Source organism: Pezoporus occidentalis, unplaced genomic scaffold (genome assembly GCF_034315485.1).
Source record: "Pezoporus occidentalis ecotype Australia unplaced genomic scaffold, CSIRO_AGI_Poc_V1 ctg133, whole genome shotgun sequence".
Taxonomy (NCBI): domain Eukaryota; kingdom Metazoa; phylum Chordata; class Aves; order Psittaciformes; family Psittacidae; genus Pezoporus; species Pezoporus occidentalis.
In genome coordinates, this window is record NW_026913136.1 from 4,401,231 (window position 1) to 4,416,161 (window position 14,931).

The window sequence follows — 14,931 nt, forward strand, 5'->3', positions numbered from 1 at the left end:
ATCCAGTAAGTCTCTTATGATGTATGTTGATTGTGGTTGGATTTCAGCAGTATTTCTCTGGTACGTCAGATACTCATCCTGTGGTGGATGCTGACCCGGAAGTGGTTCCTCAATGTGTTAGCATGCTATCTAATTTTAATTTTCTACTGGTTGTCACTATATTGAAATTATTCAATTTCTCTTTTTCTGGTTGAAGAGCCTTCTGGACTTTGTTTTTGAATATTTAAAGAAATATGATATCACACTACGTTCTTAAAATTGACACTGTGTTAAAATGTGTATGTCTATACTATAGAATTCAAATGAGAAAAGGAAAGAAGGAAATTAAAAACAATGTGCATGATCACAGAACTTGTTAGTTCCATTGATGTCTTCTGGTTTTTACTTCTTTCCTTATTCCATTGCAATAACAAGCTACATATATATATATGTATATGTATACATATACACACACATATAAAAGGACACAGTTGATGGTCTGCATTGAATATGAGCTTTGTCCAGTTTTTAATTTTCAGTGCTGGATTTTCTTTACACAGCCTTGATAGCCTTCATATGTTTGGTGTATTTTTAAACAACAAAATAATTGTACATGTTCAGATTATGTGTGCTAAGTAGGGAAGAAAAATATTGTGTCACTGCTAAGTGACTTGAAACAAAAAATAATCTGACCCACAAGCACAGTAACTTTTCAGGGTGTTTTATATCCAGTCTTTAATTCTGTGATTTAGGACTTGCCCACACACTAAGTAATATTATTCATCTTATCTTACTATGCAACACTGATCTGTTCCCAAATTTTACCTGCAAATGATCCTCTTTTATATGCTATATGTACTGAAAAGGTATACGATTCTTTTCTGCATATGCAGTCACTTCTAAGTATCCTTTCTGCACCATCAAGCAGACACAGAGAGCATTGCTTATTGTTATCATGAAATATTTCCATTTCCCACAGACATTTCCACTTAACGAGACTCAATTTCAGTGTGTTAAAACCAAGGTCCCCTGATCATAAAAAAGCTTCATTGCAACAATAAGCTACAGCATAGGAAAAAAAACCTGAAACATAACAAAACAAAACAAATAACCAAATTCGCTCTTAATTAAAAGCAGCTTATTTTTTTTAATAAAGAAAAATATGACAAAATGTGGGGATATAAATTTTTCATCATCAATATTATTATACCTCAGTCACTCATGTTCTCATTATTCTTTTTGAGGTATGGAAATTCTGTTAGGGTATCAGACAAGAATGTGATTTCTTGCATGACAATTCTGTATATGCATACAGTGCTAATACATCTGGTTATATCCTATGCTCATTTTATCACATTAAGTCACATTTTCCAGAGGAAACAAGTATACCTTGCATATCAGCACATATAATTTTCCACACATATAAATATATTCTCAGAAGCACAAAATCTCTGAGAGATTATATTATATATATATTGTGATTAGAGCAATTGATGTCATCTATCTGAACTTCTGCAAAGCGTCAACACTGTCCCAGATGACATCCTTATCTCTAAATTGGAGAGACATCAATTTGATGGATGGACCACTCGGTGGATAAAGAACTGGCTGGATGGCTGCACACAAAGAATTGTGATCAATGGCTCAATGTCCGGCTGCAGACCAGTAACGAGTGGTGTCCCACTGGGATCAGTGTTGGGACTGGTCTTGTTTAACATCTTCGTCGCTGACATGGACAGTGGGATTGAGTGCGCCCTCAGCAATTTTGCCAATAACACCAAGCTGTGTGGTTCGGTTGATACGCTGGAGGGAAGGAATGCCATCCAGAGGGACCTCGACACGCTTGTGAGGTGGGCTGATGTCAACCTCATGAAGTTTAACCCTGCCAAGTACAAGGTCCTACACCTGGGTCAGAGCAATCCCAGGCACAGCTACAGGTTGGGCAAAGAAGAGATTCAGAGCAGCCCTGCGGAGAAGGACTTGGGGGTGTTGGTTGATGAGAAAATGAACATGAGCCAGCAGTGTGCGCTTGCAGCCCAGAATGCCAACCATACCCTGGGCTGCATCAAAAGGAGCGTGACCAGCAGGTTGAAGGAGGTGATCCTGCCCCTCTACTCTGCTCTAGTGGGACCTCACTTGGAGTATTGTGTGCAGTTCTGGTGTCCTCAACATAAAAAGGACATGGAACTGTTGCAACAAGTTCAGAGAAGGGCCATGAGAATGATCAGGGGACTGGACCACCTCCCGTATGAAGACAGGCTGGGGAGGTTGGGGCTGTTCAGGTTGGAGAAGAGAAGGCTGCACAACCTTCCAGTATCTGAAGGCGGGCTGCAGGGATGCTGGGGAGGGACTCTTCATTAGGGACTGTAGTGATAGGACAAGGGGTAACGGGTTAAAACTTAAACAGGGGAAGTTTAGTTTGGATATAAGGAGGAAATTCTTTCCTGTTAGGGTGGTGAGGCACTGGAATAGGTTGCCCAAGGAGGTTGTGAATGCTCCATCCCTGGCAGTGCCCAAGGCCAGGTTGGACGAAGCCTTGTGTGATATGGTTTAGTGTGATGTGTCCCTGCCCACGGCAGGGGGGTTGGAACTAGATGATCTTAAGGTCCTTTCCAACCCTAACTATTCTATGATTCTATGATTATATCATACATATAATATAATCTCAGAGATTATATTATATATATTGGGAAATCTGACCTCAGGAGCTCATCATGAAGAAATAGAACCCAGTTTAACCATATTACCATGCAACCTTCTGTGAAACAGAAAAATCTTTTAAAGTTAATTTTTGGTGTTAATTAAAGGCCTGATTCAAACCCCCTCTTGAGGCCAAGGCCAATTTACCCACTGCATTCAGTAAATTTTGGAACCAATCCTCTGACATCTCTACGACAACAGAAAAATGCTGACTACTGTAATTCAAATATAAAAAGCAGTTAATGAGTTTGCAAAGAAAAGCTGAAAGATTAAAAATGCTGATATCATGACTGTGGTGATGTCAAGATAGAATATTAAATCAGGATACAGAGATTTATTTATGTATATATCAGCAGTTACGAATGATTTCCCAAATTAGGAGAGGGTGTTCAGAAATAGTTCTGAGACTCCTCTTGATTATAACCACATTTGGCGAGGGTCATCACACTGGAAATCAGTCAGACAAAATAACACAATAAGAAGATGCAGAAGTATATAAAACTTTTAGATGACTAGAAACATATTTTAAAATGGGAAACATAGGCAATACATCTTGGGGTGTAAATGGACAAAAGTAGTAACCTTTTATGAAGTGGAAAAGTCTTGCCATGTTCTGCACAATTCAGAAGAACAACTGGTTCCTTACAGACATCATTCTATAATGCAGTATACCCCAAGAGATGAAAGAGTTTGCATGTCACTGATCAGACTGCAGCTAACATGAGTTAAGCTAATTTTCCTGCAGTGGATACACTTTCCAGCAGTGTGTGTTGCTGTTAATCATTTTATTGACTGAAGTTCATCCCTGTGCAGAGGACCAGTCCAATACCCATGGAGAGAAATTAAAACTTGTTCCTGCAAACACTTAAGCATCTGGTTATTTTCGCATGAGTAAGGAGCTTTTTTCGATATTAGCAGTCTTACTGGTGTGCATAGACTTTAATGTTCATAAATGTTTCATAACATTTCTGAATATAACCATCAAGAAAGACTGTATTTTAAATGCGTGGTGCTTTTATTTTGTACTGGGCCTCAGTGTAACAGTGAATTAGCATGAAGTATACTGTTTGTTCTGCAGAAATATAAAAAAAAGTCAGGTTTTTAATTCTATAACTAATATATCTTGTGAAAAAAATAAAAATACAATTTTACAGTCCTTCCTACTCAGGAAATATTTTACTGGCAATAAATGTACCAGCATGTAAAGGTACAATACCACTGAAATTAGCGGGGCTGTAACTGGACTACATTTGCAAGATTTCTTGCAGTGCTTTTGAGTAAACTCTTGCTTGAAGAAAAACTGCATCTTTAGGCTGTTCCACTAATAATTATAACAAAATTAAGAAATACTAATGGCATATTTTTGAGCATCAGTTTCATATGCAAGATTGTCATTGAAAGCCTGAAAGAAGAAGGCCCAGTAAAGAGGACACATACATGCATCCTGAAGACAGGATCTGTTTAAAAAACAAACAAACAAAAAAAAAAACAGGAAGGAAAGAAAGAATCTGAAAGGAAAGGGCATTTTACTGAGAGTGGGAGAAAATGAAAGGAAGAGAAAGACTGAGCTGCTCCAAAGCCAGTTAATATTTTTTAAATCATACTTGGCTTGACTAGAGAGAGGGAGGGAACTATTGAAGAATGAGATGAAGAGAGAGAAGACTGATGAATAGTAAAGAGAGCCCATTACATCATTTTTACTAGAAGAACTTCTTATGAAAGGACAAACTCTGATCAGATCCCTTCAGCAGTGGAGGTTGGTCTCTAAGAAGAGCTGAACTGGTGTTTTGAAGCTATTCTGACAGGTGGAACAAAAAATTTTCATGGAGCAGAGAGAATACTTCATTTATCTTAATTACATTTTAGGTCCCAAGTACTCTACTGGCTTCAAAGGCTGTACCCACTGTTTACCCATTAGAGATTTTATTTATGAAATAGCAGCATATTTAAATTGCTATTCAAAAAAATACTCCTTTCAGCTGAACTATTTTTTAAATACACTTCTATTACTTATTTTTATGGTTTTGGAAATATATGCCCTAAATTCCCTTAGAGCTCAGTGCCATTTCCTTGCTCTATATCATAGAATCAGAATCATAAAATAGTTAAGGCTGGAAAGGACCTTAAGATCATCTAGTTCCAACCCCCCCCTCCCATGGGCAGGGACACATCACACTAAACCATCGCACCCGAGGCTCTGTCCAACCCAGCCATGAACACTGTCAGGGATGGAGCATTCACAACATCCCTGGGCAGCCCATTTTTTTCTCCCTTTAATTGAACTTATTGATGAAAGAAACAGCTAGAGTAGTAGAAAGCACTGTTTTGTCTTTAAATGGGAACTACTATTTACTACATGTTCTTGTGAATCATCTTGAAGCATGTGGGAAGAGGGTGGAAACTGCAATGAAATCAAGAGCCGTGTCAACATGCTTACTGAACAGATACTGTACAAGAAAATTTACTCAGATGTGGCATTAACTTTACAACTCCTCTTTTCTATGAATTCACCATTTTACCACTCCTTAGAGATTTTTTTTTCCCCTGGCAAGCATGAATGCAATATTTCCATGAAGAGCAACTTTTACATGATTTCTTTAAGGGTTTCATGCACCTTCTCATGCCCTTTCATAAAAACAAACAAAACTAGTACCAGAGAACTGGCAAAGTGCATCATAATAGTTAATACCAATTTAGAATATTGTTCCCTAAGATGTCCTTAAAAATGCAGTAGAAGTACTGTGGAGTCATAAAATCAGATTCTCTTCAGCATCTATGAAACAGAGCTAGATCCGGGGCCAGATTAAAATGAACCAGCAGTGAAGCAAGTTTATTGAGCTTAACCTGGAACAAAAGCTTTGTCCCAGGTTCAGCAGTAGCAGTCATTTTTCTGCTTCTCAATAGCTGGAGCTGTGCTGAGTTTTTGACTTTCAGCCTGGGAACAGCGCTGATAACATGGATGTTTTTAGTTGTTGCTAAGTAATAGAATCATAGAATCATAGAATAGTTAGGGTTGGAAAGGACCTTAACATCATCAAATTCCAACCCCCCTGCCATGGGGAGGGACACCTCACACTAAACCATATCACACAAGGCTTCGTCCAACCTGGCCTTGGGCACTGCCAGGGATGGAGCATTCACAACCTCCTTGGGCAACCTATTCCAGTGCCTCACCACCCTAACAGGAAAGAATTTCCTCCTTATATCCAATCTAAACTTCCCCTGTTTAAGTTTTAACCCGTTACCCCTTGTCCTATCACTACAGTCCCTAATGAAGAGTCCCTCCCCAGCATCCCTATAGGCCCCCTTCAGATACTGGAAGGCTGCTATGAGATCCCCATGCAGCCTTCTCTTCTCCAGGCTAAGCAGCCCCAACTTTCTCAGCCTGTCTTCATACGGGAGGTGCTCCAGTCCCCTGATCATGTCTGTGGCCCTTCTCTGAACTTGTTGCAACAGTTCCATGTCCTTTTTATGTTGAGGACACCAGAACTGCACACAATACTCCAAGTGAAGTCCCACTAGAGCAGAGTAGAGGGGCAGGATCACCTCCTTCAACCTGCTGGTCACGCTCCTTTTGATGCAGCCCAGGGTATGGTTGGCTTTCTGGGCTGCAAGTGCACACTGCCTGCTCATGTTCATTTCCTCATTGACCAACACCCCCAAGTCCTTCTCCGCAGGGCTGCTCTGAATCTCTTCTCTGCCTAACCTGTAGCTGTGCCTGGGATTGCTCCGACGCAGGTGTAGGACCTTGCACTTGGCATGGTTAAACTTCATGAGGTTGACATCAGCCCTCCTCACAAGTGTGTCAAGGTCCCTCTGGATGGCATTCCTTCCCTCCAGGGTATCAACCAAATCACACAGCTTGGTGTCATCGGCAAACTTGCTGAGGGCACACTCAATCCCAATGTCCATGTCAGCGATGAAGATGTTGAACAAGACCAGACCCAACACTGATCCCTGAAGGACACCACTCATTACTGGTCTCTAGCTGGACATTGAGCCTTTGACCAAAACTCTTTGTGTGCAGCCACCCAGCCAGTTCTTTATTCACTGAGTGGTCCATCCATCAAGTTGATGTTTACTTTGACCAAGGACTTTCTGAGTCTCATGCTCTGCCAGGGAGGAGGGGAAGCCAGGAGGAAGCAGAGACAGGACACCTGACCCAAACTAGCCAAAGAGGTATTCCATACCACAGCACTTCATGCCCAGTATATAAACTTCGGGGAGTTACCAGGAAGGCCGAGATAGTTGCTCAGGTCGGGCTGTGTATTGGTCAGTGGGTGGTGAGCTCTTCCCTTGTTATTTCCCTTATCATGATTATTATTGGTGGTAGCAGTAGTGGTTTTGTGTTATACCTTAGTTACTGGACTTTCTTATCTCACCACGTGGGAGTTACATTCTTTTGATTCTCCTCCCCATCCCTCTGGGTGCAGCGGGAGGGAGGAATGACAGGGGGAATGTGCGAGCGTCTGTGTGGTTCTGAGTTACTGGTTGGGCTTAAACCATGACACGCTTCCATGAAAAATGAAATTAGGAAGAAAAGAACAAAGAGCAAAATGTGTTGATTGTTTCAGTGTCTCATTTTGGGCCCTGGGGCATCTGCTGCACAGGGAACAGATGCTTGGATTTGCTCCTTTTGATTAGCTTTCTTCCATTTTTCTGTCTGCTGCTGTAGTCCCACAGTCTGAATGAAAATTGGCTTTAGGCTTTTTTTTTCCTTTCATTCTTCTCCTTTGGCCAGCAATGTGGGCAGAGTAAGCAGAAAGCAGCATGGTGTACGTGGCATGTATTTGTTATTTCTCAGCTATGGGCAAAGTACCAGTCCAAGGCTCAGCAGGTTGAATATACCTAAGCCAGCCCATGCACCACTGCTGTACAATGGAAGAGTGAAAATAGGGAAGTCAGGAAGACTTGCTTGCCTTGTGTTGGTCATAAATGTGCAAGCATCAGAGGCAAGATGCAATAGTAAAAGCATGCCAGTTCCACTTCTCTGCACAGGCTTTTAACATTCACTGACCACATTTCCATAACACTGGTAAAGAAGATCTATACTGGTGCTGCCAGGAAAAAGCAGCGGGTCATAGTAGTAGGTGACTCTACTTTGAAAAGGACAGAAGCACTTGTCTGTCAGCCTGACCCCGTCTCAAGGGAGGTGTGTTCCCTACCAGGGGCACAGATCAGGGATGTGGCAGAGAGGCTGCCTGCTCTAGTAAGTCCCATGGACTATTACCCACTCCTGGCGATACGTGTGGGTGATAGGGATATAGATAGTAATAGTCTGGGGAACATAAGGAAGGACTACAGAGCCCTGGGGGAGGGGGTTAGGGAGTCTGGAGCTCAGATAGTCTTTTCATCAATTCTCCAGGATACAGGGGAGGACCTAAAAAAAGCAAGGAAGATTAGCCAGGTTAATAAATGGTTAAAAAGGTGGTGTCATAGTCAGGGGTTTGGGTGTCTTGAACAAGGGACCCAAGTTTGTAGGCAAGGTCTTGTGAGGGCTGGTGGAGCTGGTCTGATGATAAAGAAGGGAAAGAACAGTTTTGGTAGGAGGCACAAGCAATCCAGGAGGTTCCTCGATTGTGTAGACGACAACTTCCTTCTGCAAGTAATAGAGAAGCCGACAAGGAGAGGTGCCATGCTTGACCTCGTGCTCACCAACAGGGAAGGGCTCGTTGGAAATGTGATGCTCCAGGACAGCCTTGGATACAGCGATCATGAGATGCTCAAATTTGAGATCCTCAGGACAGTGAGAAGAGCGTGCAGCAAGCTCACTGCCCTGGACTTCTAAAGAGCAAACTTTGGCCTCTTCAGGAACCTGCTTCAGGAGGTTCCATGGGATACAGCCCTAGAGGGCACGGGGGCCAAAGACTGTTGGTCGATATTCAAGGATCACCTGCTGCAAGCTCAGGAGTGTTGCATCCTGACTAGAAGGAAGTGCAGCAGGAGGGCCAGGAGACCTCCTTGGATGGATAAGGAGCTCCTGATGAAAATTCAAATGAAAAAAGAGGCTTATAAAAACTGGAAGCAAGGACAAGCGGCCTGGGAAGAGTACAGGGATGTTGTCTGGGAAGCTAGGGACCAGGTTAGGAAAGCTAAGCCTCAGTTAGAATTAAACTTGGCTAGGGATATTAAGGATAACAGGAAGGGATTCTACAGGTACATAGCAAATAAAAAAAGAGACTAGGGAGAATGTAGGTCCCCTCAGGAAGCTCTTGGTAGAACTGGCTACCCTGGATTTGGATCTGAATGACATCTTCGCCTTGGTCTTCACTGGCAAGGGCTCTGACCAAACCACCCAAGTCTTGCAAGGCAGACGCAGGCACAGTGAGAATGAAGACCTTGTGCCCACTGTAGGAGAGGACCTGGTTCGAGACCATCTTAAAAATCTGACCGTGCATAAATCCATGGGTCCTGATGAAATCCATCTGTGGGTCCTGAAGGAGCTGGCGAATGAAGTTGCTAAGCCACTGGCTGTCATATTTGAGAAATCATGGCAGTCAGGTGAAGTTCCCGACGACTGGAAAAAAGGAAATATAACCCCCATTTTCAAGAAGGGGAAAATGGATGACCTGGGGAATTACAGACCAGTCAGTCTCACCTCTGTGCCTGGCAAAATCTTGGAGCAGATTCTCCTGGAAAGCATGCTAATGCATATAAAAATCAACAAGGTGCTTGGTGACAGCCAGCGTGGCTTCACTAAGGGGAAATCCTGCCTGACCAATTTGGTGGCCTTCTATGGTGGGGCTACAGAACTGATGGTCATGGGTAGAGCAGTTCATGTCATCTACCTGGACTTGTGTAAAGCATTCGACACTGTCCCACACGACATCCTTGTCTCTAAATTGGAGCGACATCAATTTGATGGATGGACCACTCAGTGGATAAAGAACTGGCTGGATGGCTGCACACAAAGAGCTGTGGTCAATGGCTCAATGTCCAGCTGGAGACAAGTAATGAGTGGTGTCCCCCAGGGATCAGTGTTGGGACCGGTCTTGTTTAACATCTTTGTCGGTGACATGGACAGTGGGATTGAGTGCGCCCTCAGCAAGTTTCCCGATGACACCAAGCTGTGTGGTTCGGTTGATACGCTGGAGGGAAGGAATGCCATCCAGAGGGACCTCGACACGCTTGTGAGGTGGGCTGATGTCAGCCTCATGAAGTTTAACCCTGCCAAGTGCAAGGCCCTACACCTGGGTCAGAGCAATCCCAGGCACAGCTACAGGTTGGGCAGAGAAGAGATTCAGAGCAGCCCTGCGGAGAAGGACTTGGGGGTGCTGGTCGATAAGGAAATGAACATGAGCAGGCAGTGTGCACTTGCAGCCCAGAAAGCCAACCATACCCTGGGCTGCATCAAAAGGAACGTGACCAGCAGGTTGAAGGAGGTGATCCTGCCCCTCTACTCTGCTCTTGTGAGACCCCACCTGGAGTATTGTGTGTAGTTCTGGTGTCCTCAACATAAAAAGGACATGGAACTGTTGCAACAAGTTCAGAGAAGGGCCACAGACATGATCAGGGGACTGGAGCACCTCCCGTATGAAGACAGGCTGAGAAAGTTGGGGCTGCTTAGCCTGGAGAAGAGAAGGCTGCATGGGGATCTCATAGCAGCCTTCCAATATCTGAAGGGGGCCTATAGGGATGCTGGGGAGGGACTCTTCATTAGGGACTGTAGTGATAGGACAAGGGGTAACGGGTTAAAACTTAAACAGGGGAAGTTTCGATTGGATATAAGAAGGAAATTCTTTCCTGTTAGGGTGGTGAGGCACTGGAATGGGTTGCCCAAGGAGGTTGTGAATGCTCCATCCCTGGCAGTGTTCAAGGCCAGGTTGGACGAAGCCTTGTGTGATATGGTTTAGTGTGAGGTGTCCCTGCCCATGGCAGGGGGGTTGGAACTATATGATCTTGAGGTTCTTTCCAGCCCTAAATATTCTGATTCTATAACATGACTATTTTTTAGAATTTTAAATATATTGCTTTTTATTAAGGAAAACTGGAGTCATCTAGTTGTTTCTTTTTAAAATATATGAAGCAGCAGTACTCTACAACCAAAGTATTTGATTGCTCCAAAACTGTGTCCAGCAACAGCATAATGCTAAACAGCTAACAGCTCTCCTCTTTACCCAGATTTTTTAAAGATTACTAGGAAAACACTAAAAACTTTGGTAGAAAATGTGGGATTACTGGGTTTTCTGCTGCAGAAATTATAATGAAGGAAAGATTTGTAACTAGCATAAGTCCTTGTCTGTGGTATTTACAAGACCACTCAAAAGTCCTTGTCCGTTTCCTGATAAAAAATTATTAATAGTTCTGTAATGGTTTTACAATTAAATGAACAAAAGGATACTGAAGTTCAGAACGCAAATTTAAACTGAAGACATTCTGCCTCTGTGTCTCAAACTTGATAAATCCTTTGAAATGTTTAGATCCTTTGGAAAAAGTATATCTGATGAATTAAAAAGTACAACTCTTTTTAAGAGTAACCCATCCTTCAGAGCTGCCTCCAGACCTGATAGAGGCATCTTTGTAAGATATTTCACTACATTAGCTGAGTATTGATTCAGATTCCTTATTCTACATCTATTCTTATGTTTGCATTTTCTCAATTTCAAGTTTAAAATATTTATTGACTGCATGCAAAGAACAAGCGTAGTACATATTTTCTAAGCATCAAGTCTATAAAAATATATATCTCTACCCACAGACTACAACAATGAATATCCATTTTGATACAATAAAAAAGATTGAGTTTATGTTTTTATAAGTCATAGTTTGAAGGACTTTTTTTTTTATATGGATTTACTGTTACATAGCTTGAAACAGAGAAATTATGCTTCATTTTAAATTGTACAGATCTCTTTGCTGTTAGAGATTGAATACTGCATACACAGGATGTTGCCTTCACTTGAATTCAAAATTAGAAAGTAAAAATTAGTCTTGTTGTGACAATTTTAACGTACATTCTCTAACAGAATAATATATGATGCATTTCACAAAATTTTATTTTTCCCCTTTCTTTTTCCTTAGGTGAGAAATTCAGTGGACAACAGCAAAATCTACAAAGATTTAAAGTAAGATTTCACATGCACTCACTTTCTAAGTGTTAATTGTTACAGATTTTTGCAATGTTAGTTATTTTTTTCTAAAATGCCTATGACTTCTTTTTGTTTGAGTTTTGTGTTATAAACCACAAGCTTCCTTATACTTGGCAATATTTAGTATCTCTTGTAAAGTGTATCCCTTTTGAAATTTGAGAGGTTCCTCTAGTCAGGAAACAAAGCATAATGCTTGGGTCAGTAAATCATGTAATAAACTCTTGTATATACGTCTCTTAAGGTGCAGGAATGAGAGCATAGTTCAGATTTTGCAGTGTTGGAACAACAGCTGCTGCAGTGTGATTCCTGGGGTGTGCTATAAATTAAATGGAAATTTAGGGAATGCATTGAATGTGGACCAGCAGTTTCAACAAAGAGTACTGATATCTCATACTAGCCTTTGTGCAGTAAATAATACTCCTCTGTAAAGGCAAAGTAAGACTGGAAAGCAGTACAGTGAGTACTTACAAGAGTCAGAAAGTACACTACAAGTTATTGTTATAGAAAAAGATATGTCAAACCGCTAATACTCTTTCTACCTACTTTGTAAAAGGTAATATGATGGTTAGGCACCATCATATTATGACCTGACCTATCTCTTTTTGATGCAAAAGGCAGAGTATTCATTGACCTGGTTATGAAGTAGATCACTCCCTAATGAGAAAACATTCGATACTTAACATTTTACCTGTTAAGCACCAGAGCAAATTTCTGAATATCTTGCATGTGCTCAGACATTTTGGCAATTTATAATATATTCTATATAATACATATATGATAATGTGTAAGGAAATTTGGTGGTGTTAATCATATTATGAAACAGCTAAAATATTACCATATTCAAGAAGAGTCTTCAAATTTCACACATTAACACATTATAATTAACACATTGATAGCAGAGTTGACAAAAGTGGTGAAAAACACTATCACATATTTTTCTGGAGTTATTAAGAGAAGTAAACCTGCGACGTCATTCTGGAGAACGACAGAAGACTCCTAAGATGATCAAGTGAATGCACAATAAATTGTCAGATAAAATCCAGCATGCATCAAATAGGTAGTGATGCTCCCTGAGAAAAACAGTCCTAGCTTCTCAAGCACTCACAATTTGAAGGTGGTTAATTTCTTTTCAGCATTAGGTAGTTCATCTCAAAAGTAAATACAGTAACACTGAGCAAGACAAGGAGCAGGACAAAAAGTATGATCAAAATATTAAGACATTTTTTGTATTTGTAGTGACTATATACCTAGCATTCTTCAATCTGGAACAGAGATAATTTGAGGAAAGACCAGACAGAGGTTTATGAAATCATGTCTGCTGCATAGAAAAGAAGGGAACAAGCATTCATTTTCTCTTCCAGTACTAAAACTATAGTCCAGAAACGGAAAGTAACAAAGGTTCAGAACCAATAGAGCTTATGAGGAAGATGTGAAACTCCTTGCAAAAAATTATTGGGAATTCAAAATTTTTCAAGGGAAAACAAACAAGCAAACAAAAAACTGGAAGGAAAACCCCATAAAGCTGTAAATATACTGATATTCCCTCTGGTTTCAGAAAGTCCCTACGGTGCTATCGTGTAGGTACATGCCCAGGGGTAGTATTGCTGCATATTGATACTGGTTTACATTTGTCAAAATTTCCATTATTATCCACTTAATACCCCAGAGGATCTATTGTGTTACAAATATCTTGCACCATTCTTGATTTTATGATACAGTTTATAGAATATATTAACAACTGGAGAGTAACACATACAATTATGGCTAGTGAGTTAAGTAAGTTACCAGATGCATCCTTTAGTCTCTTTCCAAACTCCCTGGTTTGATGCAATGTTATACTTTAAGTCTCAACCTTATGTTTAATGAGAGTGGCAATTCCAGAAAAAGCCCAGAAAAGTCTTGCTTTTAAGTATCAAATTCCAGTAAGATTCACCCTTGCTTAGTTAAATCATGTTGAATATTCACAGCAAAAAAAAACCCTATGTTTTGTACAGACCTCAACAGAGGGGGTTATTCTAAGATATGAGAAACTTAAGAAAATGTTAGTATTTTTTTTCTCAGACATTCCTCACTGAGATGCCTGCACACAATAATACAGGGGGGAAACCGCTACAGATAAGAAGTAAAATCAACCACACCAAGTAAGACAGGCTGTTGTGACTCTAGAAATAAAATGGGGCTTTTGAATATGAAAGAGAAATAAATGAAAATGATAGATCAACAGGAATAAGCTACTTAAGACATCCCTCTGTGATCAAATTCAACTGATATTTAACTTTTGAATAGAAAGATAATTCTTTAGAGTTTCTTTAAAAAGTATATAACAACTGGGTTTATTTTTATGGGGAGACTCTTCTATTTGTCTGTGGAAAGAAGTGGGTATTAAAAAGCACAGTATGAAAACACCAGTGTAGGAGAAACTTTTCTTCTCACAGCAGCTGATACTCTCTTGCTTTTTATTTTCCATATTGTCACTAACTAAATAAGTTTCTGCTCTTTCTGGCTTATCTGTTGATAGGGGATTGATAAACACACACATCACTGTACTCTTGGACAGGGGCTGACCAAGCACTGTGTTTTTCTGCAATAGGTGTCACTTAATAGCATCAACCTTGATTAGGACAAAGCATTATACTAAAATTTCCTCTTTCTGTGTGTCTCTTTGTGTTTCAAGTTAGAAAAAAACAATGGAGACAAACACTGGAAGATGGTGTCTAGAGCTAATTGACTAGCATATTCGAAGTGGGTTGTGGTTGCTTAGAAACATAGCCTTTAACAGAAGCCTGATTATTAAATAGTCTGCAGGACGTTTAACAGAAGCCTGATTATTAAATAGTCTGCAGGGCAATGTAGGACAACATGATTTTACAAGAGCAAGAATCACAGTGATAGATGGTCCATGGCTTAATATTAAAGGAAACATATTTACAAATAACATTTTAATTTTTACCCCAATTAAACAACATTATTGAACAAATTTTGAGCAACGCTTATGCCAGGGCAGTAAACTCAAACTCGGTGTCACAAAGCCTGTGGGTGAATGTGCTGTTTATTCCTTGAGGCCCTCTGTTAATTCCAGCAGTAGTTATTTCTTCTCTGTGGCTGATCTTAAGAATTTCTGATTAACTTACTATACTAAAATGTGTATTAAATAGGAAGAAGC

General features: G+C 40.5%; 1 protein-coding gene across 5 annotated transcripts in view; it reads left to right on the top strand.

Moving 5' to 3' along the window:
- The window catches only part of PTPRD (protein tyrosine phosphatase receptor type D), a 1,311,464-nt gene that overhangs the window by 836,992 nt on the left and 459,541 nt on the right, over window positions 1–14,931 (top strand). For all 5 annotated transcript variants that reach the window (XM_062609059.1, XM_062609064.1, XM_062609063.1 and 2 more), the window contains one exon: window positions 11,701–11,744. The gene's annotated coding sequence lies outside the window, so the exon portion shown is untranslated. The remainder of the gene's footprint in view (window positions 1–11,700; window positions 11,745–14,931) is intronic.